The 25834-nt window shown below is 38.0% G+C and overlaps 1 pseudogene; it reads right to left on the bottom strand.

Moving 5' to 3' along the window:
* Nucleotides 1-589: 589 nt before the first annotated feature.
* Nucleotides 590-21054, bottom strand: LOC102442523 (annotated as a pseudogene).
* Between the last annotated feature and the right edge of the window lie 4780 nt (nt 21055-25834).

The following is a 25834-nucleotide window of genomic DNA, read 5'->3' as shown; positions in this document are numbered from 1 at the left end:
TCTCTCTTTTCATTAATGTTTCTATCTCTTCCTCTCTGAAATCAATAAAAATATTTTATTTATTTATTTTTGAGCACAAATTCTCTAAAATGAAAAATTTTAAAGAGTTATCTATAGTTCAAAGCTCATTTCTATGAGGTGTCACATCCATCACCCTTTTACGAGACATAAAATTAAGAAAGGATACCTCCAGAAGCTACCTAAACATTTCAGCTAGCGGTTAAGATAAAGTTAAAGGTGTTTTCACACAGAAATCCAAAGAGGACAATGAGAATGAAACAAGTTCCACATGGTCATTCAAATCTTGGTAAAGGAACAAGAGTGGAAGCCCAAGCTGGTGAACAAGTGGGAGAAGGAAAGAAAACCTGGTTCAACAGATCACATGAGGAAACCTGTACAAATGCTGGCTTTGGCATTATCTAGGTAGCCCCTATTTTTTTGTCACAGGCGACTCTATTAAGTCCTATTGTTGCAAAACCAGCCCAAATTCTATCAAGTTAAAAAGAAGTCCCTCAATGACTTGTTGAGTAGGCGGTAACCCATGTCCTCCCACACCAAAAGTCATCAGTTCTGGCAAGAAAGTTCCAACGTGCCTTTATGGCGCTGTTGATAGGATGCCTTAGGCCAGGCACGTCCCGGTGATGTTCTGCTGGCTGAGATACAAGGTGGGAGGAGAGTAGGCCTTATTACTCAATCAACTTCCTGGCCTTGAAGAAGCGGCGAAGGTAGAAGACCTGCCAAGTGGCTAGTCCAATGAGACGGAACATTGAAAAGATGCTGAAGTACAGGACCCGGGTGTTTGTCGATTCATTGGATTCGCGCATCTGCTCCTCTCGCTTCTTCGTGTAGGTAAAATCAGTAACGATCGATTCTGACAGGTCTTCTAGGCGTCGCAGCTCTACCTCTAAAGATGTGAGCTTCTCAACTTTTGCAATCTCTTTATAATTTTTCGCCTCCACTCCATGCTTCATGTCGAGGATCAAGAGTTGGTCAGGTAACCGCCCTGTTCCCTTGCTCTCAAAACACACTTCGAACATGTCATAATCTTCAGTGGTAAAGGCAAATGCCCCCTTGGTTGCATCCTCCTTGGAGTACAGAATATGGCCAGCAGAATCTGTGACCTTGAGGCGGGTGCGCAGGCCGCCAGCGCCCCCAGATTGGTGGGTGATCTCTATGTCCCGGTCACCAGCAGGTCTGCGTGGATCTCCTTGCAGAGGCACTTGTGGGAGTTGATGGGCAGATGGAAGGAGATGGCGAGAACCGAACTGGGGCCGAGCAGGAGGGGTAAAAGCAGCAATGCTAACTGGCAAGGGCCATGCTGGGCTTTAGGCCAAACGAGACTGTTCAATAAAAATATAAAAAATATGTTAACAACAACTTGTTCATATATTTAAAAAAAATAGATGACATGATATTTAGATTCAGTATGATATATTTTTTAAAGTGCTGTAATATTTTTTGATGACAATATTTACAATACACTGGAAGTCACATCCTTTGCAACCATTTTAACTTGGGATGAAAAGCTTTACGTGTCAGCTTAATAATGTGCACAAGGATACAGAGTGTTACAAAATTCTTTTGAAAGTATTTGCAAGTAATAAGTTTGAAGACCACTATTTTAGAAAACTTGGTTAGAGATCAGTGTGTAGAAGGGACTAGAATGGAAAAGAGCGAGGAGAATTTGGGCAGGGCAACAGTGAGGAGACAATTGATTTTTTCCAGATATGAGGAATTTGAACTATATTAAGTTCACAGTCGTGGAAATGAATGGAAACAGACTGGAAAGCAAATGCTACTAAGAAATGAGAATTGTTAGTGTCAGTCCCTGCTTCATTTCATATTAAGTTTTTTTTTATTTTTTTTTATTTTTCGCTAAAAGTATTACAAAGGGTATTACATAAGTGTCCTTTTTTCCCCCCCACCCTTTCATATTAAGTTTTGAATACTGACAAAACAGAATTTCCCACTCCCGATTTGGTTCCTTCCTTCCTTCCTTCCTTCCTTCCTTCCTTCCTTCCTTCCTTCCTTCCTTCCTTCCTTCCTTCCCTCCTTCCCTCCTTCCCTCCTTCCTTCCTTCCTCTATTATTCATCAGTTTGCTAAGTGCTTGGACTTCTGAAACAGTTAACATCAATCAGGTCTCTGGCCTCTGATAGCTTCTGGTCTAGTAGAGGAGTTTACAGGTGAGTATGATGCTGAGAGAGATATCATCATTTGTGGCCCATATTATTCCACCTCCCTCCCCTTGTAACATGCTGGAGGATAGAGAGCTGGAGCTTCCATTCCCAGACTTCCTCAGATTCCACATGTGGCCCAGTCTCTCTGGCAAGGCAGACATATGAATGTCATATTTGGAAGATAGAGGTGGCACTTCTGCTGTTTCCACTAGCAAGCAGAGATGTGGAGGCTCTGGTTTTTCTATGGCAATGTAGCCGAGGCCCCACTTGTTCTGGTTGGCTCTCTCTTTGGTGAGCTGGGGTCTCTCCTGCCTTGTCCTGGTGAAGGCTGTTCATGAATATATCTAAATGGTGGCTTCAGAGTATTGAACCCTTACACGCTGTTTATGGCCTCTGTTTTTCTGCCTCTACTAGTATGTTCGTTCCATCCACTTGCCTTGGACTCCTTTACTGCCTCTTGTGCCCTATGAACAGGCTGCGTTCTCAGTGTGTCTTTTCTCAACTGGGTCATTTCCTTTAGAGTAGTCTGTTTAGTTGGCCTAAGAAGTTCCCTGGAAAGCTAATTTAAAATGCAGACTTCCCCCCACATCCTTGATTCAGTAGTCTGAGATGTGGCTGGAAGTCTGCATTTTTAACAAATGCAACAGGTCATTCTGATCCATTGGCCTTGAACTGCACCTTGACAACTCTCTGATGTCAGTGGTTAGGACAGAGTAGGCCCTTGCTCCTTCATTCTTCCCTGTACTGTGGAGGACGAGAAAAGAGGAAAGTTAAAGGTAGCACTAGGTTGTAAGTTTGGCTGACTAGGACTATAATTGTAGCACTTGTTCAAACAGGGAAATTAATCAGGTAAACCAGTTTGTGGAGGAAATCATGAATATTATTTGAGATTTGTTGGTTCTTCCCAAAGAAGATGATATATTGTTGGCAGCTTGTAATGGATTAATGACTCGGCCCTGGAGGTTGGTTATTGGGATGGATTCTCTGTTGAGTAAACTTCAGAGAATTACTACTATAGCTAAATTATTTCTTTAATGTGGTGCAACCAGGATTGCCCTAAAGATGACATACATCTATTGGCATCATTCCCAACATGACATGGAGTCAAATATATTTTGCATAAGAGGAAGAGTGAGAAGAATCATGATAGAATAATCAGTACTATAGGTTGCCTAAGAGATGCCCAAGTCCCAGCTCTTTCCCTAGATCTCTCCTTCCCCTCTCCCTTAATCCTTTCTTCCCCTTTCTCCAGCCCAGTGGTAAATATATATTAGTTGTGTAAATTGTGGAAGGAAAATTATGTAGGATACATGGAAGAGAAGAGAATAAAAACGAAATTTACAAGTATTATTACACATGTTTCAGTTGGCCCACAAACTAGGTAGGGTAAAATAATGCTGTTTCTGAGCTGTCTCACAGGTCTCTGTGTAAAGGAGGACTCTGGACTCATATTCCAACATATTGTAAAAGATCTGGTTCTTCTCCAGGACTTAAAGTCATTGTTTTAGGCCTTCAAGCTCTTTTTTCAAGTGAAATCTTATGCAGAAATAATATTTCAGGAATGTAACTATACTTGATTGAGTTCAAATACATACCATTTATTTATTCTAAAGCTGTCTAGGTTCATGAGAACAATTTATCTATTTTTATGAAGATAAAAATTTAAAACCAGGGTATATGGACAAGGGGGGTATGTGGGCAAACACATTTCTTTCCAAAGTTATATTGATGAAGTCCTGACTTATTCAGAAAAGTGGTTACAAATGGAATAATTTCTTTTAACAACATGTTTTACAATCTTGGAATACTGTAAATAAACAGATATGGTACAAGAACCCTAATTCTGATATCTACCATATAATGACTTAACCTTGTCAGTGGATCAGTCATAAATATTTATTGAACACTTAGTATGGTCTAGATCAGTGATGAACCTATGACACGCGTGTATGCGAATTCATTTTTTTTGGTTGATTTTTCTTTGTTAAATGGCATTTAAATACATAAAATAAATATCAAAAATATAAGTCTTTGTTTTACTATGGTTGCAAATATCAAAAAAATTCCATATGTGACACAGCACCTACTTCTGGGCATGGGCCACGAAATTTCAATCGCACTGTACGTGCACGCCCACACGTGGTATTTTGTGGAAGAGCCACACTCAAGGGGCCAAAGAGCCGCATGAGGCTTACGAGCCGCAGTTTGCTGACCACGGGCCTAGTAGGAAAAATAGTCACTAAACAAATAATTGTAAATAATTATAAGTGCATAAATTATGAATCGAAAGAAATTCTAAGTGTGCTGGGAATATATAACAGGAGATCTGGCTTGTACAAACGTGGTCAAACATGCTTTTCCTAAGGAAATGATATTTAAATTGAGACATGAAAGGTGAATAGGCAAAAGGAAGGACAAAATAAAAGTATTCCAGGCAGATGGGCCATGATGTGCAAAGACCCAAGGAGCAGCCAGATATTTTCCAGTGTGGCAGAAAGTGACACTGAGGAGCAGGCTGACCAGGAGGGTGCTGGGGAGGCAGTGTACACACTGAGGCAGCAAGTGTCTAGGGAAGGAGGGACAAGGGATCAGTATATATTGGGGTGGGGGTGGGGTTGGAGCCCATCAGTGAATATTTCTTATATCATCCTGACATATGTATGTTAAGTATTTGAGCCTTATTTAAAAGATAATGGAAAGCCACTGAAGGATTTTAAATAGAAACCTGAGTTGATGATATCCTTCTAGCTGGGTATAGAGAATGGTTTGAAGGAGGTGGGACTGATCTAGGGGGAAAACTGCTAGAAAGATATTGCAATAGTCCAGGCAAGAGGTGATGGTAGTCTGTACATGGATGGTAGCAGTGGAGATAAAATAAAATGGGCAGTTTATAGATAACTGTCTTAGTCTGCTCAGATGCCATAATAAAATATATAATAAAGACTGGGTGACTTAAAAAGCAGTTTATTTTTTCACAGTGTGGAGGCTGGAAGTCTCAGATACAGGTCTATTTGGGTTGGTTTTTGGTGAGAGCTCTCTTCCTGGCTTGCAGATGACCATATTACATGGCAGGTCTCTCTCTCTCTCTCTCTCTCTCTCTCTCTCTCTCTCTTTCTCTCTTCCTCTTCTTATAAGGCTCCAACCTATGACTTCATGTAACTTTAATTGCCTCCTAAAGCCCCTATCTCCAGATACAATCACAGTGGGGATTAGTGAAACATATGAATTTTAGGGAACACAATTTAGTCTGTAGCAATTTCTTATATGTTTCAGAAATAGTGCTTTATTGGATGTAGGAATGAGGTGGAAAAGGATAGGGAAGTCAAGGATGACACTTAAGTTTGTGGCATGAGTAGAAATGATAATTGCCATTTTTGGAGACTGAGATTACTGGAGGTAGAGAATATTGGGAGGAGAAATATCTGAACCTAGAGTTAAACGTGTTTATTTTGAAATATCTATGAAATATCAAAAAAGGAAATGTGGAATTCAGAAAAGACATCTTGGGTACAGAAAGTAGATTTAGGACTCATCTGCCTAGACATGGCTGTTAAGCCATTGGAGTAGGTGAGAATCCCAAGGGCAGTGGTTCTCAAACGTAAATGTACATCAGAATCACTTTGGGTAGCTTGTTACAACAGATTGCTTGGTCTCACCCCAGAATTTCTGATAACACTGTACTTTCAGATGCTTATGAATATTTTAAGGCTTTTAAAATATAGTGGTAAATTACTTTCCAGAGAGCTCAGAGAAATTTATATAGTATAGAAAGGTCATCTCACTGATCCTTTTATTGCATTGAATATTGTAATTTTTTAATATTAGAGGCAAAAAAGTGAACTCATTGCAATTTTGCACAGCTTTGGTTATTAGTGTGATGGTGAACATTTTAAAATGCTATTTGCACGTCTTTTGGTTTTTGGTTAAAAACACTTTCTGTTTTTCCATATTTATATTTTAACACATTTATTCTTTGGCCCCTTCAATACACCATTGCATTTTATGATCAGCATATTTGGGAGATAATTTGCACTGATAAAATGTGAATCGTCACAATTAGGCAGGTCTTTAATATTCACCTTTGTGAATATGAAGAAAATACTACTACTTTTCCAAGATGAATAATATAAAAATGTGGCCTATGTAGTGCTAGAGACAATTTCCATGTATATGTAGGGTAAGTAAAACCAAGACATTGTCATTCTAATTGACCTTAGGTTGTCTTGTGGCCTTTTAAGGGGGCAGAGGCCCAGAAATTCTTCCTCTTTTTCTAAATGTAGAACACACTTGATTGACTCTGGTAAACTGGCCATGACCTAATGTTCCATCTTACACAATGCTATTGCATGTGAAAGCCAGCCCAAATGCTTAGCTACAGAGCAGTGAAACTGCTGATGACAAAACCAGATCCTGCTGGGAGCTCAGCTGTCTTGACTCTGTGGCTCTTTCAGTTAAAACTAGGTTACTTTTCTGACAGCCTCTTTCAGTCAACAATGTTAGATGACTTGAAATTATACTACAATATATGCTTCAAACTCTTCATCACTCTTTCCTGGCCTGCAGCCTCCTTAATTTATCATAACATCTGCCTTGGCCTCCTGTCATCACTTCTTTTGGCATCTGACAATCTCAATGCAGAGAAGCTGGGATTAGGTCTGGTTTGATGACTGTAGAGCAAATGTTCCCACAGTCATCATCACATTGCATTTCTTAAACACCCACCCTAGAGTGAGTTAATCATAGAGATAATTTCTGGCTCTCTGAAGGATAGCCATCAGATTTTGCAGATGAAATGCACAGAGGCATAATCTGGCATCACAGCAAGGCTAACTCTCTTCATATCCAAAGGACATTGGATTTTACAATATATTTTTACCCTGAGTGGAGATTTTGGGATCCTCCACCTCTTCTTAAATTGAGGAAAGAGCAGAACATGGCGAAACAGGCTTGGACTTTGAGATTAGACAGACCAGTCTTCTGGTTGTGTGACTTTAAGCAGCTTTCTTCATTTCTCAGAGTTTGTTCCTTCATATGTGAAACGGGGTAATGTGTTTCTTACAGGGCTGTTGTGAGGATGTTGAAACATGTAAAACACGTTGCAGGTATTCAAATGTCAGTTCCCTTCCCTATTGACTAGGAGTAGCCATCGTTTTATGAAAAGAGTTGTCAGTACATGACTAAGATTCAGAAGGTAAATTCTTTAATGAATAGCCTGATTCTTGAATAATAATGGCTCAGTAGCAAGGGCTTGAGTAATTGTTTTATTGCTTTGAACTTCCTCTGACACAGGGCCCCACCCAGTTCTTATGAAAATGAATCCTAGTGAGCAGCCAAGTGTTCCTCAGTTGTGAGCACTTTCAACACAATTTTTTTATAAAAGAATTTAATGGCCAGGAATTAAATAACTATAATTGAATGTTGCATATGAAGATCAAGATTTCCAATAAATTGAAGGACTCTTGTGTGTCATGTCCTCAGCATAACTATCTCCCGTGTCTTTTCACATTTCGTGATGGATGATATGAGGAGATAAAGAACTAGAGACAGAGAAAGTTCCCGTTTGGGTCTCCACTGAGGGTCTCTGATGCAGTTTCCTGCCAAGCCTCCACTTTCTTTTTGCTGGGGATATTTTACAACTACAGTAACACCATAATTAGAACTTCTGAAAATCACAAATGAGATAAAAGCTGGCTTTGCTTTAGACCTCATTGATGTAGGGTGTGATGGAGCATGTGATATATACTGATTACTTATCACCCATATCCACTTATTAAAACAGAACCTCTAATCTCTAAGCAAGTCATGGTCAGCTTAGTCTCATTGCTATGTTTATACCAAAGAAAAAATTCTAAATTAAAAAAAATTCATTTTTTTTAAATTGTAAAGTGACTCTTTTTTAAAAATATGTATTTTTATTGATTTCAGAGAGGAAGGGAGAGGGAAAGAGAGATAGAAACATCAATGATGAGAGAGAATTATTGATCAGCTGCTTCCTGCATGCCCCCTACTGGGGATCAAAGCCACAACCCAGGCATGTGCCCTTGAGCAGAATCGAACCTGGGACCCTTCAGTCCACAGAACGACACCCTATCCACTGAGCCAAATCTGCTGGGGCAAAAAAAATTTCACTCTTTTGATTAATTCAGGTTATGTGTACACACAACTTCCGGCCCCTTCAGGTTCAAATTTGATAAATGTAATTATTTGGATGTATTTTTCTTTAAGCATACTGAATATAGATATGAAAATCAGAATTTATATAAAATATAGTATAATTTAGAGGCTGGTTATTAACTTTATGAAAAAGATTTCCTCCTCTAGTTGAAACTTCTCTGGTTTAACAAAGTTGCTGATAAGATCATGGAAAAGCCAGGCAGAGATGCTTGGGAAGAGCTCTGGTCTACATTCTAGGGCCATTACCAACCACTTTTGTTTCGTTGGTTATATCACATAATTCTCTGGTTCTCAGTTCTTAATATAGAGATCTAAGCAAGATAATCTCCTTGGTTTCATCTGTAAATTTAAGTTACAAGAACTTGTCCACTGTACAAACCCAGGCCCAAATTTCTGTCTTGGACATTAAGTCACTTAAGGATAGTGGAGTCAGAATTTCCCAATCTAATTCCCATTTCTTAATTGTACCATTAAGTGCCACTGGTAATAGAGTTCTAAATATTTTATTATAAAAACAGAAATTTAACACTAAATGCAAGGGCATATAAAGGAAAAAATGGTTCAAGTTAAAAGCATGCTAATATGTTTCATAGGCTAATGAGCTTATTAAAAAAGCTTGCAAAGTCTCTAGTGCAATATTACATTTTACAACTTATATTTATAAAGTCTGTTGAGCCTTTCCTTTCCTATTTGATTCAAGTGTTGCAAGTTGACATTAATGCATACACTTTCCTTCAAATCACACCTATCGTAGCACATGACTAAATTTAAATTCATATTGCATTACACATTGCAATTCCCTTGCCTTCCTCTAATATACTTAAGAAGTTGGGCAGAATTACTCAACCACATTTTTGGACATTTAGGATAACTCTCATTATTTAAAACACATTTGAGAACTGAAACTCCACTAACCATAAGAATGGCTTTAAAAGTGACTCACCCAATTTGGTGGTCAGCCTATTTTTTAAAAGTTAGGTTTGAATGGAAAATTGAGAAAGCGAAGGACTATTAATAATGACAGGAGGTGGGTGTCTAAACAGGTGTAGTAGATTGTGGTGACAGAGTTGTGAAATTGCCACAATTCTAAAGAACCACATCCCCATTTTTTTGGTCACCTTCTTAGCAACTGGTGGTTTTATGATTCGGAAAAAGATGCACTGGTGAGAGATAAGACCGTCAGAATCTTAAAAAAAAAAATAGTGGCTTTTGAGAATGAGAAGAAACTTTAAAAGAGCAAAAACAAAAAATAAATTCCTTTAAAAAAAGAATCTTTTTCATCCAAGAGAGTGAAAAGATTTCAATATAAAAATTTAGGACTCAAAAATAAGAATGAGTATGATTTGTTTTCATTAGAATTTTATACTAATCAAGCATTTTCACAAACATTTATAATGATCATGACCAGGAAGTCCTTCCTTTCTCACATCCAGGAAGTTATCAGGCCTTACTGACTCTCTGTCTCAAATATCTTTAGTTGCATCCTCTTTTCTTTGTCTTCAGTGTCACCACCTAGTTGACACCATTACAATTTCTTACCTAGATGACGGCGCCAGGTCCCAGCTGCTTGCCCTGTTTCCAACATTGATTCTCTGTTCTGCCAACAAATGACCTTCTAAAAGACAAACCTGGTGATGGCCCTCTTCTGTTTAAAAGCCTTCAATGTATTCCAATTGCCTCGAGAATAAAATTCAAACCTGTAGCATGACGTACGAGATTCTTTATGGTCTGACATTTGCCCTTGTGTTCAGTCTTGCCTGTCAGCACGCTCTTCCTCTCTCCAACTTAACCTCTTGATCATGCTGAACTAAATTTTAGTTCCCCAAATTCATGTTGCTTCCTCACCACACTTCTCTGCACATTCTATTCCTCTTACTTGGAATGTCTTTTTTTCATTGATCACCTGCCTCTTTCACATCCCCCACTGGGGATTGAGCCCGCAACCCTGACTGGGAATCGAACCGTGACCTCGTGGTTCCTAGGTCGATGCTCAACCACTGAGCCATGCCGGCTGGGCCATACTACACTCTTGACTGGACATTTGGGTTGCCCCCAGTTCCTCCCTGTTTAAATTATGATGGTTAGGAGAACTCAGGAAAAATCTCTTTTTGTGGGGCCTGGGCCTTCCAAGCAATTTCCTATTGTAATGAGACCTCCTTTTTGCCATCAGACTATCTCTTAAATTAGCTGAAGCTAGAGGGTGTTAAGTTACAAGCAAGGTTAAGCAACTCTGTTACTGTGCAGTGGTTTGAATTTAGGGGCAAATATTGTAGTTGACCAGTAAGACTGTGAGTGGGTTATAGCATTGTAATTTGAGGTCGCATGGGGTGATCCAGTCCATGCATGCTTAGCCATTGTTGACAAGACCCATGACTATATCTGGATAGTCCCAAACACACCAGAACCCTTTGGCTCTCTCTTTCTCTGGGACAACCTGGAGTAATAGGATGCAGGTCAGTGGCATGTGCTACACTTGCTGGAACCTGCAGAGAGCACCACTTTCCTCTCTTGTGGGTGCAAGGCAGACCCTGTGATCCTGGGAGACTCATAGGCATCCAGATGCTTCTAGTCATCTCCACTGATAGTGTGCTCTTGCATCTCTCCTGGAGTGGTGAGGTTATAACCCTCACACTCTCCTGGGGTAAGAGCCCTCCCTTTTCTAGCCCTCTGAGACTACAGTGGGCCGGAAGTGGCATAAAGCTTGCTTTTTCTATCATATATCATATCATGAATCTGTATTCATCATGTACTAGTAAGGGCTCACTTGATTTGAGGGGAAAAAAAACAGGTTTTAGTTAATTTCCTACTTGGGTAGTAGGAAGTTACTCTGATTTTCTTCTGTCAGGATTAATCTCTCTATGGGGTTAGATTTCTCTCCAGAAATATGGTTCCAATGTACATTTCCACTAAAAATATATTAAAATGCCTGTTTTACTACACCCTTACCAGTAATTCTCATTTGTAACATTCATTAATTTGACAGATGAAATATTTTTTTGTTTTACATCTTTATTTCTTTAATTGCCTGTGAAATGGAACATTTCCCCATGTTCACTGCTAGTTGAATTTCCTCTCGTGAATTTTCTGTTCTTGTTCATTGCCCGTGTATTTCCCCACAGCTCTTTTTCTTTCTTTTAAAAAAATATATTTTTACTGATTTCAGAGAGGAAGGGGGAGGGAGAAAGATAGAAACATCAATGATGAAAGAGAATCATTGATTGGCTGCCTCCTACATGCAACCGGGGCATGTGCCCTTGACTGGAATCGAACCCGGGACCCTTCAGTCTGCAGGCCGATACTCTATCCATTGAGCCAAACCAGCTAGGGCTCCACACAGTTCTTAAGTGTACATATTTAAGATTTAACATTTTATATTTATCATTTAGAAAAATCAGAGTGAAAATATAAAGAAGTATAATGAAATGTTATTCTCTAGTTCTGAAATAATTTTGCTGCATGGTTTATTCTAGGTCTACATAGGAGAATGGTAGCATAGTTTTCATTAGCAACTGAAATCTAGAAAGACTCCAAACGCCTAAATTAAGATCAGGAGTTACATTTTGTTCTTCCAACTTTTTGATCAAACAGGTTCCAACGCTCTCTTCTGCCCTGCCCGCCCTCTGGTGGAGGTGCTAAAGAGCAGGCCAGGAGATCAAGCAGCCTTAAAGGGAAGCAGTGAAAAAGACCCGAGGTTTGCCTACATGGCAAGCCAGCCTGAATAATTAAAGAGCCAGTGTTTGACTAACAAACCTCTGCTCCTTGGTTTTCCTAACATTAAATGAGGTCGACAGAATTTACCGTAACACTATTTATTATTCCCAAGTAGCACTTTTCCATAGGCACTGCTTTCCATCTTTGGTCTTGTTGACCTGGTTATTCCTGCACTGGGGGAAAAAAAAATTCCCCCTAATTCTATATCTAGAAAAGTACACGGGTTGGTATAGTATAGAGAACAGTGAAGTGAGGATTCTGTTCCCAGCTCTGGTACTTGCTAATTAGTTGACTGGCATTGGATAAGTCCCTTACCCTCCCTGAATCTGGGTTTCTTTATTTGTAAATTAATAACAGTGATATTAATAGGTTTATTCTGAGGCTTAAATGAGATAATGGTAGTGAAAGTGCTTTGTAAACAATAAATCTCTCTACAATTTTCAACCTTTTCATCTCATGGCATCCATAAATTAAACTACTAGAGTTCTGTGGCACACCAAAAAATATGTGTATTTTTGCCCATCTAATAAATAATAGGTATAATTTGGATTCATTCACATTTGATGGCTATTGCTGTGATGTTGTTGTCATTTTTTAATTTGACAATTTAAGGGAAGAGAGGTCAGTACCCCTGACTGAACAGTCAGGTATTGCTTGTTTTAAAAATTCTTGCGGCACACCGTTTGAAAATTGCTGATTTAGGGTAATATTAATAGTGTTGACAACTCTTCTTTCTGAATCAATGTTCAATGTGACAGTTGCCTCTGTATTTTATTTTTCTATTTGTTTTTAAATTTATCTTTATTATTGAAAGTATTACAGATATCTCCCTTTCCCCCCATGGACCCCTCCTCCCTCCCTCCTCTTGCCCTTTCCCTCAGGCCTTCACCACACTATTGTCTGTGTCCATGGGTTATGTATACATGCACATAAGTTCTTTTCTTAATCTCTTCCCGACTAACCCTTTTCCCCTTCCTTTTGAGATTCATCAGTCTGTTCCATGCTTCTATGTCTCTGGATGTATTTTGTTCATCAGTTTATTTTGTTCATTAGATTCCACATGTAAGTGAGATCATGTGATACTTGTCTTTCTCTGACTGGCTTATTTTGCTTAGCATAATGCTCTCCAGGTCCCTCCATACTGTCTCAAAGGGTAAGGGATCCTTCTTTTTTTTTTTTTTACAGCTGCCCAGTATTCCATGGTGTAAATGTACCACAGCTTCTTTATCTACTCATCTACTGATAGGCAGTTGGGCTGTTTCCAAATCTTAGCTATTGTAGATTGTGCTGCTATGAACAGAGGGGTGGATACATTCTTTTTGATTGGTGTTTTGGAATTATTAGGATATATTCATAGAAATAGGATCACTGGGTCAAACAGCAGTTCCATTTTTAATTTTTTGAGGAAACTCCATACTGTTTTCCATAGTGGGTGCACCAGTCTGCATTCCCACCAGCAGTGTACTGGGGTTCCCTTTTCCCCACATCCTTGCCAGCACTTGTCATTTATTGATGGTAGCCATTTTAGTAGGTGTGAGGTAATACATCATTGTCATTTTAAATTGCATCACTCTGATGATCAGTGACTTTGAGAATTTTTTCACGTGTCTCTTGCCATTCGTATGTTCTAGTTGGAGAAGTGTCTATTTAGGTCCTTTGCCCATTTTTTAATTGGCTTGCTTGTCTTCCTTTGTTAAGGTGTATGAATTCTTTGTATATTTTGGAAATGTACCCCTTATCAGATGTATCATTGGCAAATACATTCTCCCATACCATGGGATTCCTTTTCATTTTGTTGATGGTTTCTTTTGCTGTACAGAAGCTTTTTATTTTGATGTAGTCCCATTGTTTATTTTTTTCTTTGTTTCCCTTGCCCTAGGACAGTGATGGCGAACCTATGACGTGTGTCAGAGGTGACACGCAAACTCATTTTTTTAATATATATTTTATTGATTTTTTACAGAGAAGAAGGGAGAGGGATAGAGAGTTAGAAACATCAATGAGAGAGATCGATCAGCTGCCTCCTGCACGCCCCCCAGTAGGGATGTGCCCACAACCAAGGCACATGCCCTTGACCGGAACCGAACCCGGGACCCCTCAGTCCGCAGGCCGACGCTCCATCCACTGAGCCAAACCGGTTCGGCAGTGAACTCATTTTTTTGGTTGATTTTTCTTTGTTAAATGGCATTTAAATACATAAAATAAATATCAAAATATAAGTCTTTGTTTTACTATGGTTGAAAATATCAAAAAAATTTCTATATGTGACACGGCATCAGAGTTAAGTTAGGATTTTTCAAAATGCTGACACGCCGAGCTCAAAAGGTTCGCCATCACTGCCCTAGGAGATGTATCAGCAAACATATTGCTATGAGAGATGTCTAAGATTTTGCTGCTTATGGTTTCTTCTAGGAATTTTATGGTTCTGACTTACATTTAAGCCTTTTATACATTTTGAGCTTATTCTTTTTTTCTGTGTTTATTAAGGTATTACATATGTGTCCTTATCCCCCCAAGGCCCCCCCAACCCAAACCCATTCATGCCCTCACCCCCCTGGTGTCTGCTTGAGTTTAATCTTGTATGGAGTAAGTTGGTGGTCTAGTTTCACTTTTTTGCATGTACTTGTCCAATTTTCCCAACACTATTTATTGAAGAGACTGTCTTTACTCCTCCTTTGTCAAATATTAGTTGAGAGTAATGGCTTGGGTCAATTTCTGGGTTCTCTATTCTGTTCCACTCATCCATATGCCTGTCTTGTGCCAGTACGAGGCTGTTTTGATTACAATGGCTTTGTAGTATTATTTGATATCTGGTATTGTAATCCCTCCCACTTTGTTCCTCTTTCTCAAGATTGCTTCAGCTATTCACGATCCTTTTTTGGTTGCATATAAATTTTTTGAGTATTTTTGGGAGCCCAGCCAGCTCTCTCACACCTCCACACTTTCTACCAGTCTGGATGTTGCCTCCTCTTTATGTTTTTGGTGATAAGGGTTCTCTCCAGCTAGCCTTCAGTTGGTTATTCAGATGATTTTTCTATGTTTTAGTTGTAATTCCAGTTTGCTGTTGGGAGAATGCCAGTGTAGCTTCCACTTAATCTGCCACCATCTTGGAATCCTGCCTCTGTATTTTGGAATAATAAATAATCAGTTTATCCTTTTAATCTTTAGCAAATAAATGGAGCCTTTGGTGTCAGATCCATAGAAAAAGTAAGTTACATATCCTGATGTGACTCAGATCTCTGTGTGTACTCTCTAGTACATTTTTGTTTTAATTATAGCATTGAAGGAGTGGAAGGTTTAAAAGAGTACCTTTCAGAATCAGTCATTATTTAGTGACTCTCCTTTTCGAAAATATTGCTTATGCCTTTAAAATAAATGACAAGTTTCTTTTATTGTTACTTTGGCCCAAATACAAATTTATTGACATGGTGATGGTACTGATTTTTAGTTTGTTAAAGAACATGTTCTTGAAGCTGTAATAACTAAGAAGATTTAATTATTTAAGCATATTTAAATTAAGTTTAAAATTTTAGATTACATTGCTTACCTTTTTTTCTGTGTGGCTGAAGATAAATGTGAAAACACTTAGAATTATTTAACTAGAAGAGTTGAGAGTTCTGCATTTCTTTCCCTGGTATACACACAATCTCTCTCCCCCTCCTCTCATCCCACTTTAGTATGCTATACTAGGAGAAAAACAAAAACGGTAGCTATCTGAAAAGAGATAAAACTGTCAAAGGTACCTGGTCCAAGTCACCGTTATTCTTGCCTAGATATTTACAATAGCCACCTTTCTGGTTTCCCTATTACCATCTGTTCATGAAAGAGCAGCCAGAATGATTCTGTTAAAATCCAAGACAGATGATGTCACTTTCATGCTTAAAAACTTCCGATGGCCTTAGTCCTATTTTCCTGCTCACCCCTACACTCCCTCAGTCGAGCCACACTGGCCTCCTTGACCACACCATATTCACTTCAGCCTTATCCTGGAATGTGCTTCCTTCAAACATCTGCATGAGTGGCTTGCTCACCTCCTTTAGGTCTACTCATCTTCCCTGTGGTATCTTCCCTATCACCTCTTTTACCGTAAAATTACAACTCTGAAACTACCCCTTTACCCCTTCCTTCCATAATAATTATCAACATCTAACATAAAATGTTGACTTATTTCTTCTGTTTATTATCTGTCTCCCTCTCCAGAATATGAGCCTTAGAAGGGCAAAGGGCTTTGTCTGATCTGTAACTGTTTTTGTCAACATCCAGAAGAGTGGCTGGCTCATAGACGTGCTCAGCAAATGTTTGTTGAATGAATGAATGAATGAATGAAACAAAGATAAGTCATGGTCTTATCTGATTTGCAACACTGTAAAAATTGCAGTTTTCATCACAACTTTTTAAAAAGCCACAAAACTTTGAATACCTTCTGATGATGAGACCTTGGATGTTGCTGCTATAGCATCCAAGTTACAGTGTTCTCTTCTACCCTGCTCCAAATATTTTAGTCCTTCTATGTCTTAAGAATTAAGATCTCTATTAATTCATCACTATCCTGTTTAGAGCAAGTATAATCGTGTAAACCACTCCTAGTTTGGCATGAAAGGAGGAAAGAATTGAATAATAATGAAACATCTGTTCTTTGCTTTCTTTGACACTACAGTCTCCTGATGATCTTAGTAGTGGCCACCTATTGTCTTATTTCTCTTTCTCTCCTGTTTCCAGCAGATAGGTCTTATTAAAAAATCTTGTTTGGATCTCTTTTCTTGCTCTGTGTGTTCTTGTGGCTTCTATTATCTCCGTTGCTTAGATTACTCTTAAATTTGTAAACCGAATCTTGACATTTCTTATTGGCTACCAGTTTTACATTTCCCAGGCTGAGTATATCCATCTGGCCATTTTTCAAGTTCTCAAATCTCATGTGTTTAAACCCAAATTTATCTTTTTCCATTAAAACTGGATCCTGTTTTAGTAATTCATTGTTGTTAATGACCCTGCCTTCTTTCAAGTTTGGAAATGCTTTCAAAGTTCATGACTTTTTTTCATATTGTTAATTGTCAAGCCTTGCTGCTTATACTTCTAGAATATCTCTTGATGAATCATGTTTGCTTTCAGTAGATTGGAGCTGGGGTCTGAAATGTTGCATTTCTAAATGCCTCTGAGTCAAGCTGATGTTGCTGTCTGTGGACCACCTTTGAGTAGCAAGGGCCTGCTCTAGGGTAACAATGACCACCTGAGCCTAGTCTTTCACTTCCCATTCCATGGCCACTTCTCAGAAAAACTCAATTCTTTTTCAAAACAGAGATCTGCTTTTGTCCAGTCTTGCTTTAAAAGAGGATAGGTCTTTCCCATGCCATAGAAGATCTGGAAAGTCACAGAGGAGATAAAAAAAATTCAAATAAACCGTAATGGTCAATTCACAATTAATCATTAACACTTTGATGCATATCCTTTTAGTCCTTTTTTCTTTGCATGTAACTATCTATTTAGGTTGTACCTGTATTTTTAAACCACAAAAGAATCATTTATATCTTTCTTTTGTTGCCCGTGTGTAAATTTGCTCTCTGTGTTGAATCCTCTGTCTTGTAAAGTAGAATCTGCCTTTTCTATATGATAAAAACACTCAATGCTCTTTTCTCAACCTCCCTGACATCTGGGAACTGGGGACTGGGTGCAGCCACGCAGATGCATCCTCTCTAGACTTTGATTCAGGAGCTGGTGACTCAAAGCAGCAGGAATGACGCAGAATCCATTCTGGCCGGGGGACGGCGGCGGTGGCAGCTGCATCCGGTTTCCAGTGCAGCAGACAGCTGTACCGTGGCCGTGTGCAGTGCCCAGCATCTGAGTGCGAGCCATGGGGTCAGTGCGTGGCAGCTGCGGTGGAAACTTCACAGGACCAGCTCTGCGGAATGTTTTGGGTACCGTTTTTGCCCAATGTTTTGTCTTCCCACCTTTACTTCTTTAATTAGCTTAAAAGTTGACTTAATTTACTGACAACAAATTCTAACAGCAAATAACTCTTAGATAAGTGGCTTACTGTTTAAAATATGTGTCAGGCAGCCGTGACCGGTTTGGCTCAGTGGATAGAGCGTTGGCCTGCGGACTGAGGGGTCCGGGTTCGATTCCGGTCAGGGGCGTGTACCTTGGTTGCAGGCACATCCCCAGTGGGGAGTGTGCAGGAGGCAGCTGATCAATGTTTCTCTCTCATGTTTCTAACTCTCTATCCCTCTCCCTTCCTCTCTGTAAAAAATCAATAAAATATATTTAAAAAAATATGTGTCAGGCAAATTTCAAAGTGCTTTATGTGTATTAACTCATTTAATTATTACAACAATCCTAGGATGTACGTTATGGTGTTATCCACATTTTATAGATATTAAAACTGAATTACAGAGATGTTAGGTTACTTGATCAGTCACATGACTGTAAATGGCGGCTTTGAAATTCAAACCTGGTCAGTCTGATGTAGTTCTTTTTTTTTTTTTTTTTTTGATGTAGTTCTTAAGAGCCCTGACTTACACACATATTTTTATAATCTAATTTTTTTTCATATACCAAAATTTCATGAGCATTTCCATGTTGTTACATATTTATCTAAATATTTAAAGTATCTGTATAGGATGGTTCATTATTTATTTAACTTGATATTTTTGGACTTTAAGGATATCCTGGTGGCTAAACTTTTTTTTTCTTCTTTTTTTAGTATTTATGACTATTTCCTTGGAATTAATTCCTAGAAGAAGAATGCTTGGTCATAGGGTATTCAGATTGCCTTCCAGAAAAGTCTTTCCAGTTTATATATAAGAACAGTCAGTTTCCCTGAGTCCTTATTAATATTGAATGTTATCATTAAATATTTTTTGGGGGGGTACTGAAAATAATGTAGAGTTTTCTTTTGAACCTAAAATGTTTTAAACATTAAAAAATACATTTATTTGCCATTTGTCAGAAATTCCTTTGTGATTTGACTTCTCTATCACCAATGGGATAAAGTTGAAACTTAGAAGGCAATGCAAGGCTCTTCCTACTCACCCCAACTATTTATCTAAGTAATTCACCTACAAGTCCTAAACATTCATCCTACACACCATGGGAATTATTTTGTATTATATTGAATCATATGAATGTACTGTTTTTGTAGGCCAAAAAATGGTTGACTATTGGCGATTTCATATGGTCACCTTCCCCCGGCCCCTCCCCCACACATCCCCACACATATCCAAACAACTCTGGTCTTTTCTTTCCTTCTTGTTCATTAGGCATGCCTGTGCTCAGGATTTTGCCTTTTGTAAGTAGGCTTCTCTAACCAGGGAACTGGTTCAATTACCAGATCCAAAGATCTAGATCTGTTTGAGATTTTCAAATAGATGGTGGGATGTTATAATTAAAAAGTGACAATAACAACTATTGGCAAGAATGTGGAGAAATTGGAATCCATATTCCATTCCTACTCTGCTGGTGGGAATGGAAAATGGTATAACCACTTTGGAAAACAGCTTGGCAGGTCTTCAAATAGTTAGACATAGAATTACCATATAATTCAGCAATTTCACTCCTAAGTATATACTCAAGAGAAGTAAAAACATGTGTCCACACAAGAGCTTATACAAGAATATTTATTGTAACATTATTCATAATAGACAAAGAGTGGAAATAATTTAAATGTCCATTAGCTGATGAATGAATAAATAAAATCTGCCATGTCCATAAAAGGGAATATTATTTAGCAATGAAAAGGAATGAAGTACTGATACATGCTACAACATGGATGAACATTGAAAACATGCTAAATGAAAGAAACTAGTTTAAAAAAACTTATTGTATGAATCTATTTCTATGAAATGCTCAGATAGGCAAATCTATAAAGACAGAAAGTAGATTAGTGGTTGCCTAGAGTGAGGGCTAAGGGGAGTACAGTTTCTTTTTGAGGTAATAAAATTGTTCTAAAATTGATTGTGGTGATGAATGTACAAGTCTAAATACTTTATAAGCCATTGAATTATACACTTTAACTGGGTGAATTGTACAGCATGTGAATTACATGTGAACAAAGCTGTGAAAAAGAAAAAAGGTGTGTGGTGTTTGTTTGTTTGCTTGCTTTTGTGTGTGTGTGTGTGTGTGTATTTTTCCATTTCATTTTATCTCCTAGCTCTGGCTAGCTGAACATTCCCATGCCTAATTTCAGACTTGCTTTGCCCTTTAATTCTGCTTGAAGTCCAGCCAATAGCTAATGTAGCAGGGTGGAAATTTAACTCACACTGCAACTCAGACATGAAAAGAAAATATAAGTTCTTTATTTAGTCTGTAACCAGTCTGACTTTCCTTCTGAAGTCCCAACTGATGGCTAGTGGGAAAAATGAATGGCATGCTTAGTCCCAGTATCTGGGAGGCCACTGCGGTGGAAGGAATGGCTAGGACTGATTCATATGCAGGTAACACACACTATTCTTTTTTAAAACATTTAATTCATCAATTTAATTAAATTTATTGGTGTAACATTGGTTAATAGGATCATATAGGTTTCAAGTGTACATTTTTATGATACAAAATCTGTGTTATTGCACTGTGTGCCCACCACCCAAAGTCAAACCATCTTCTATCACCATATACTAGGGCCTCTCCATGCCTATCCCTACCCCTTCCCTCTGGTAACCACCACACTGTTGTCTGGGTCCACGAGTTTCAGCTTTATATCCCACACATGAGAACAGACGCTATCTTGCTGCAACTAGATCTACTTAAATGACCAATGGGTAGGACAGTGCGTGCTCCATATGCATGATTCTGAATTCTTGTTTTGATTCTTGATTTTGTGCCTTGCTTTGGACTCTGTTTTCCGTGGGACTCAAGACTTGTTTTGAACTGCATGTGTGTGCTCCTTAACTCACGATGGTTCTCTTGACTCTTGACTACTGGTTCTGTCTTGAACACTGGCTCCCAGGCAATGCTTATATCTCTGGCTTTGCTGTATTCTGGTAGCTGGTCACAAAGTTTCATTGTTTCAGTCTCCTAGTCATGGCTTCTTATCCCATCTCTATGATGAGTAAAAGATTATCTTGTGGTTTCCTGAAGCATTTGAGCTTAATAGAACACACTCACTTATTCCTTCCTTCCAAACTATATTTAAAAGTACTCCAAAATGTTTTAAATAAAATTTGACATGTTTTTATAATTTTGTAAAAATGATGATGCCATCTATTTTAATTTTAAAGCTGTACTTTTTTGTTTGTTTGGAAAGAGGACTTCCTGACTATTGGTGCTTTCAATGGAAGACATACAAAATAGTATTACATTAATTGGCTCCGAAGAGAGATAAACTGTGATGTACATTCATTTTTCAAATTGTTTTATCTTGGCTAAACTAAGTTAATGATCTGACAGTTCAGAAAGGAATTCAGAATGTTTACTGGTTGTTTTGAATGATTTGTATTCTGAAGGATTGTGATTTCTAGAAATAACCAAAAATATTTCAAAACTGGTATTCACTGAGGATGGAATTGATATAGTGTCCTACAGTCTGAGTGGCAATGCTTGGGAGGTTATTTTTATTACCTGTAATACATTATTTTGGTAAAAGTATTAAGAATATTTAACATTATATGAATATGTATTGAGTTTATGAAGAGACAAACCTGGTTAAAATATTTAACCACTAAATAAAAGGATTTTAAACATATTTTATAGGGTTTTATATTCAATAGAAGTTATCTTTGTGTCTATTATATACATACATACAAATTAAAAATTTAGGGGATATATATGTAAATAAATAAAGATAAATATGTATATCTAAATAAATACATGCTTATATTTTTAGGTATGTTGTCCCAAGATTCAGCTGGATATAATTTTCACATTATCACCATAATCAATATCATATCTATTAAGTCACCAGGAAGTAAAAAATTGATAATGACAAAAACAAGTATACTCTTTTGGATATTTGTTACTTATTCTGATATTTGAATATAGTAAAAGGTTTTAAAAAAATGCCTGAGCAAATTGTAACAACTCTAAAGCCACTGTAGAAGAAATGTTAATAAAACATGAGGTAAAATTACGTAGATTGCTAGACCTGAATAAAGGCAATGATGATAGACAAAGAACAGTCCAAAAAGAGAAGGAAGACTGGAAATAAGAAGAGTGAAACATTAAAGGACTGATCTAATTGAAATCTTGAGTGAATCAGTGACAAACAGCATAGAAAATATAACAGGAAATATGTGTTTGCGCACTTAAAGCACTGCACTGCAATGAATTTATGTATTATTCCCACACCACTCATATCTCTCATTCCATTTGTATTGGTTGGGATACTGATTAGACTGTTGTATTAAGTAAGTCCAATATACAATGACTTAAATAAGTAAAATCCAGTATCTGTAAGGTGACTTGATAGTGTCTGGGTCTGAGGCTCCTTCTGTTTTTGGGCTTTGCCATTCTTGAAGGTATAGTCTTTATCATTCACACTGCTGAAGATGGCTCACCACCATACCAACAGGAAATAGGGAAGCAGAAGGCCTTATGAAGCCTGACATGGTTATTGGAGAGGTAAATGAGAGAGAAAGAAATTTGACTATGTGTCCAATATGGTTTAAGAATAGTTAAGTTTGGGAATTTAAACTGTCCCTTAGGTAATGCTATGTTTTCCTAGGAAAAACTGGTCAATCTCTGAGATGCCCTGACCCAACCTGTTTCTCTCCTTAAGAAGATGCCCTAATATAAATGGGAGAGGGATGTGGTTAATATATTCGAATATCAGAATAAGTAACAAATATCCATTGATGAGGGATGAGTTGGGGAGATTTGAAGCAGGGGTCTGTCTTAGAGATGATCTCTTTCTAGGGCACTGCATGAAGATCAAGGACAAGGAACTCCTTTGCCTTTGGGATTACTTACATTCATTGCAAACAGTGGTTCTCACTGAGACAGCAGCATCAGCATCACCTGGGAACTTGTGAGAAATGCAAATTCTTGAGTCCTACCCCAGACCTACTGAGTCAGAAACGGTGGGGTGGAGCCCAGCAACTGTGTTTTAACAAGCATTCCAGGTGACTCGAGGCACATTAAAGTTTGAGAACCACAGATTTAATGAAATTCACTGACTTCTTTTCTCTTGGTCTCTCTCTCTCTCTACCTCTATCTCTACCTCTATCTCTATCTCTATCTTTATCTCTATCTCTATCTCTATCTCTATCTCTATCTCTATCTCTACCTCTACCTCTACCTCCATCTCCATCTCCATCTCCATCTCCATCTCTATCTCTATCTCTATCTCCTTTACACACACACACACACACACACACACACACACAGACACACACACACACATTTCCACAATCCTCTGGGATTAAAAGAAGTAAGCTTTTCTTTTCCTTTTCCTAATGTAATATCCTATTTCCATAAAGCATCAACTTTCACATCAACATCATATAACAACTGAGCAAATCTGAATAGAGTAAGGACCGTAATAATAGTATATCACTATTAGTTCCTTATTTTAACAAATGTACCATACTAATGTAAGACATTCATTATAGGAAAACCCTGGTGCAGAATATCTAACTCTCTATACTAGTTTTTGTGGTTATTCTGTAAATCTAAAGCTGTTCTGAAATAAAAAAGTGTATTTTAACGGAATCTATTTATATAGTACATATACCATTGGTTTTAAAGTCAGAGAGATTGGCTTATAAGAAAAAGAAGAAAAAAAGAAAATAAATCACATAACAAACAAGCAAAATTGTGTGATTGGACCCTTTGGGGCTGCTTAGGGAGTGGGGAGGGAATTTGGAAGATAGCCTGGATTGCTGCAAGATCCTATTGTGAATGCCAGGAGCCAAGTATCACTTTTGCCTTTGTAGTCCTTCTTGAAGATGTACTAATTTCCTCCCCTTCCCGCCCGGAACTAACCATGCCATGGGTCCTGTCCTCACAGCAGTAATAGAAGAGCACATTATTTTTCAAAGTATTATTGTGCTACCCAGTTACACATATTTGATTTTGCTGGCAGTCTACACTTAACTTTGATGAAAATGATGCAGAGGACTGGCTGCTCCACAGAAAGAAATAGTTACTGGGTAACAAAACCAGAAATACAAAACCAGAAATAGCCACTCATGGAGAATGTCTAATTCTAGCTGTTTCTGTCCCAGCATCCTCAGTGAAGTGCATAGTTTCCCCTGATTGTAAAATAGAGACAATGTTCTGAATGCAACATTACATGAAAAGGCATTCATTTTTATTCCTTCCTCTGTCTTGGAAAAAGTACTTTGTCTTCATTTTCAATGTACTAGTAAGTTAGAATGTATACTGCCTGAATAGAAAAGATTTCATCGGTTTTCATTCATTTAGCAATAGCATGTTTCCTTAGGAGGGAGTTGGTTAGTAAACCAACAAAATGTGTGGGATGTTAAAGTTTTATATTACTTAAAAGAAATAACTCTAAAATGCTACATTAATATGTTTATGAATTGGAAGTTGTCATTTTTGTGAATGGGGAGTTTATATAGAAAGAGACATGATTTTTGCCTCCACCTAATCCGTTTTCCACATCTGACCTTTTGAATAATCATTTTAAAAATGTGAATTACATCACTCCCCTCTTTTGGGGCTTCTTATTGAATTTATTTTTTAAAATATATTTTTATTGAGTTCAGAGAGGAAGGGAGAAGGAGAGATGGAAACATCAATGATGAGAGAGAATCATTGGCTGGCTGCCTCCCGCCCCAGCAACTTGGCTGCAACTCAGCCTTATGCCCTGACCGGGAATCGAACCATGACCTCCTGGTTCATAGCATTGCTCAACCACTGAGCCTCGCCAGCTGGGCTTTCCATTGTATTTAGAGTAACCTTCAATTTTCAAGGCTCTGCAAGCTGTGCCCTTGCAAACTTTTCCAGTGTCATCTCGAGGCTTTTCCTCTTTGCTCATATTGGCTTTCTTTCCATTTCTTGAAGGAATCAAATTATTTTTTATTACAGAGCTTTGGGACCTGCCTTTTGCCAGGAAAGTCCTTTCTCTAACCCCTCAGAAGGTTAATTTTCACTTATTCTTAATTTCTCAGTGAAATGTCTCTTCCTCAGAAAAGTCTACTGTGATTTTAGGAGTATCTCTTTCCCTTCATGTTGTCACAATTTGTGTTATGTATTGAGTTGGTGTTTATAATTTATTTTCTAAATTCGATTATAAACCTGTAACATCAGAGATCATATCTATTTTGTTTACTTCCCTATAATCAGTGCCTACCATAGCGCTTAGCACGTAGTAGGCATTTAATAAATATTTAATGATTGGATTACCAGATATCTTTTAAACAAAATGGACACTGTGGTTTGAAATATAAGTGATTAAGTATAACTTATAATTTTAACATTACAATATGTTGAATTGGATTGTCCACAAATGGGCTGAATTCCAAAATTTGCAAACTGGTTCTTTGATACTCAGGTTACATTTTTCTAAAGAAAAACTGCCCTTGTTGGTCCAGGCCTGTGCCTGCTGAAAATAAAATTAGAGATCTGCAAGCTCACCTGTCTATCTATTAGCATCCTTAGACATCAATTTCTAACTCAGAATTCCTAGTTTTCAGCCTCCACATAATTTTCTAAGATCGTGTGTGTGTGTGTGTGTGTGTGTGTGTGTGTGAATTTAAGATCGAAATGAATGTATTAAAAAGATGATTTTTAGTTTTCTTCTCTCCCAATGTCTCTTTCATGATCTGAGTGTTTGCATGAAGAGAAGCATTGCCGTAAAGTGGTGCTCAGCACAGGGGGTTGC

The sequence above is a fragment of the Myotis lucifugus genome, unplaced genomic scaffold (assembly GCF_000147115.1).
Source record: "Myotis lucifugus unplaced genomic scaffold, Myoluc2.0 scaffold_18, whole genome shotgun sequence".
In the NCBI taxonomy this organism is placed as follows: Eukaryota; Metazoa; Chordata; class Mammalia; order Chiroptera; family Vespertilionidae; genus Myotis; species Myotis lucifugus.
The sequence above is the reverse complement of the archived record's forward strand: the minus strand, read 5'-3'. Positions and strand labels throughout refer to the sequence as shown.